The sequence below is a fragment of the Enhydra lutris genome, unplaced genomic scaffold (assembly GCF_002288905.1).
Source record: "Enhydra lutris kenyoni isolate GAN:26980312 unplaced genomic scaffold, ASM228890v2 scaffoldscaffold7, whole genome shotgun sequence".
NCBI classification, from domain to species: Eukaryota; Metazoa; Chordata; class Mammalia; order Carnivora; family Mustelidae; genus Enhydra; species Enhydra lutris.
This window is the reverse complement of record NW_019154091.1, coordinates 6,328,592-6,332,223: the sequence shown is the minus strand read 5'-3', so window position 1 is coordinate 6,332,223 and position 3,632 is coordinate 6,328,592. Positions and strand designations below refer to the sequence as shown.

General features: G+C 43.9%; 1 pseudogene; it reads left to right on the top strand.

Annotated features, from left to right (window-relative positions):
* Nucleotides 1-310: 310 nt before the first annotated feature.
* On the top strand, nt 311-1,344 carry LOC111142215 (annotated as a pseudogene).
* Nucleotides 1,345-3,632: the final 2,288 nt, after the last annotated feature.

Below are 3,632 nucleotides of genomic sequence, written 5' to 3'. Positions count from 1 at the left end.
ATCCCTAAGGATTTACTAAATGTCAGGCAGTGAAATTAAAATATCAGTATAAGGCAGAGAGGTCAAAATAGAATTAATAACATGGAGGCAAATTACCCAATTCAACAGCAATTTAAACCATCTTTGAGAATGCCTACTATGTGCTAGGCACCATGGTAGGCCCAGCAGGGGCTTACAAACACAAACAAAAAGAGGTTCTGGCCCTCAAAAAGCTTATAATCCAGTAAGAAGGATAAGAGAAGAATACAATTCCAGAAATACAAGGGGATAAAAGTAAATTCTGTAAGAAAACAACAAATAGCCTTTCTGCCCGTGGACGCCGCCGAGTAAGCATCGTTAAAGTCTCCCCTCCCACCGCCGTCATGTCTAAGTCAGAGTCTCCCAAAGAGCCTGAACAGCTGCGGAAGCTCTTCATCAGGGGTCTGAGCTTTGAAACAACCGATGAGAGTCTGAGGAGCCATTTTGAGCAATGGGGAACACTTACGGACTGTGTGGTAATGAGAGACCCAAACACCAAGCGCTCCAGAGGTTTTGGGTTTGTCACATATGCCACTGTGGAGGAGGTGGATGCAGCCATGAATGCAAGGCCACACAAGGTAGATGGAAGAGTTGTGGAACCAAAGAGGGCTGTCTCAAGAGAAGATTCTCAAAGACCTGGTGCCCACTTAACTGTGAAAAAGATTTTTGTTGGTGGCATTAAAGAAGACACTGAAGAACATCATCTAAGAGATTATTTCAAACAGTATGGGAAAATTGAAGTGACTGAGATCATGACTGACCAAGGCAGTGGCAAAAAGAGGGGTTTTGCTTTTGTAACATTTGATGACCATGATTCTGTAGACAAGATTGTCATTCAAAAATACCATACTGTGAATGGCCACAACTGTGAAGTAAGGAAAGCGCTCTCTAAGCAAGAGATGGCTCGTGCTTCATCCAGCCAAAGAGGTCGAAGTGGTTCTGGAAACTTTGGTGGTGGTCGTGGAGGTGGTTTTGGTGGGAATGACAACTTGTTCACGGAGGAAACTTCAGTGGTCGAGGTGGCTTTGGTGGCAGTCGAGGTGGTGGTGGATATGGTGGCAGTGGGGATGGCTATAACGGATTTGGTAATGATGGAAGCAACTTTGGAGGTGGCGGAAGCTATAATGATTTTGGCAATTACAACAATCAATCCTCAAATTTTGGACCCATGAAAGGAGGCAATTTTGGAGGCAGAAGCTCTGGCCCTTATGGTGGTGGAGGCCAATACTTTGCCAAACCACAAAACCAAGGTGGCTATGGTGGTTCCAGCAGCAGCAGCAGCTATGGCAGTGGCAGAAGGTTTTAATTACTGCCAGGAAACAAAGCTTAGCAGGAGAGGAGAGCCAGAGAAGTGACAGGGAAGCTACAGGTTACAACAGATTTGTGAACTCAGCCAAGCACAGTGGTGGCAGGGCCTAGCTGCTACAAAGAAGACATGTTTTAGACAATACTCATGTGTATGGGCAAAAAAACTAGAGGACTGTATTTGTGACTAATTGTATAACAGGTTATTTTAGTTTCTATTCTGTGGAAAGTGTAAAGCATTCCAACAAAGGGTTTCAATGTAGATTTTTTTTTTTTGCACCCATGCTGTTGATTGCTAAATGTAATAGTCTGATCATGATGCTGAATAAATGTGTCTTTAAAAAAAAAAATGCTAAACAAAAAAGGACTGCATCAGTTGCAAAGATTAGGCAAGGTTTTCATAGGAGTAAGTAAAAACAGGTCTGGTCTCTGACTGACACATATGTAGAAAAGATTAAACAAATGGAGAGTTAACCCAAGCAAAATCATACAGCTAAGAAATCCCATGTTGTATTCAGAAGACAGGAATTAGTTTATTTTCCCTAATATATAGGGCTCCATCAAGAGGGAGACATGGCTGGAAGAGAGTGGCGCTACCCCAAGGAGGGCCTTAGAGGATAAGTACAAGGTCTTTTTGATTTGTGGAGGGCAAGGGGGAGCCTCCGACAGTTTCTGCAAGAGAGCAATCTGTTCAGAACTGGTTAGAAAGATTAATCTGCAGGTAACATAAATGATAAATGAAAGAGAGATTAATCAGTTGAGAATGTGACTCAGTTTTAAGCAGAAGGGTTGGAAAGAAAACAGGAAGGAGGGCGGGAGGACCCCCTTATGAGAGATAAGACCATGTCCACACCCAGAGTAGAAGCTCTCAACCCTGGCTGCATGGTAGAATCTCAGGAGCCCTTTATTAAAATACTGAATGCTAGGTTTACCCCAAACCAATTAAATCAGAACCTCTGCAGGGGTCCCAGGCATTGGAATGCTTGAAAAGCTCACCAGGTGATTCCAATATGCAGACAGTCCTGACACTCACTTCAAAGTGTAGTCCAGGAACTAGCAGGCCCAGCATCACTAGGGAATGTGTTGGCACTGCAGATCCTCTGACCACTCCACTCAGAATACACACAGAAGATGCCCAAGTGATGGGCCCATGCACATGTAAGTTAGAGAGGCAGAGGCAAGCACTTCTGGGGCAGGCCCTGAGACACTGCTGCTCTAACCAACACCCAGGTAAAGCCAAACCAGTTCACACTTGAGAACATAAGAGCCATGCCAACTCTTTACGTGGCCAAGCCTCTCACTGGGGCTTCTGCTGTGTTCCTATGGTCCATTTTCCTCCCCTTCGCTCCACTTCCTAGTGTCAGACCTCATCCCCACCTCTGCACACCTGTCACCACCAGCTTCACAGATCTCAAAAACAACACCAGGAAAACAGTGTGGCTATTCCTCAAAAAGCTAAACAGAACTTTTACCATATGAGCAATTCCACTCCAACATATATGCCCCAAAGAATTAAAAGCTGAGACTCGGACACTTGTATGCTGATGTTCTTGCAGCATTATTCACAACAGGCAGAAAAAAAAAAAAAAAGGGGGTAGAAACAACATAAATGTCCACTGACAGATATACATGAGTGGGACTCCTGCCTTTTTGCTGGACCACAGGCAGCTGATGGAGGACCTCGTTAACCTGGAGTCCTGTCCACACTTCCAGTCAGGGGCTTTGTTTTCCCCACTCACACTGTTCACACTGTTTTCAGAAGTGTGATTCCGATGCTAGGAATCATCCTTTTTTTCTGAACAATATTTGTTCAGAAAAGGAAAACACCATCTAAGCAGTTGAAGTTCTCCACTGTCCAGCTGGAGAAAAACACACTGTTTCCCTAACCTCAGTTGTACTAGCTATGTGTTTCCAGATCCTCCTGCTGCAATAAGACAGGCTAACAGAGAACACCACTGAAGTTTCCTTTTCATTTTTCTCGATAATTTACTAAAACAAAGCACCTGTTAGTGTCTGTTCTAATAATGTAAAATGACAGGCGCTTGGGTGGCTCAGTCAGTAAAGCATCCAAGTCTTGATTTCAGCTCAGGTCATGATCTCAGGGTGGTGAGATAAAGCCCCGCATCCAGCTCTGTGCTGGGCATGGAGCCTGCTTAAGATTCTCTCTCTCTCTCTCTCTCTCCCTCTGCCCCTCCCCACCCCACTCCCCTCTAAAAAAATAAAAGTAAATAAAAATAAAAATGTAAAACTACTCTGTATCAATGTAAATAACATTACATACTGCACATAGATATTTAAAGCCTAAAAAA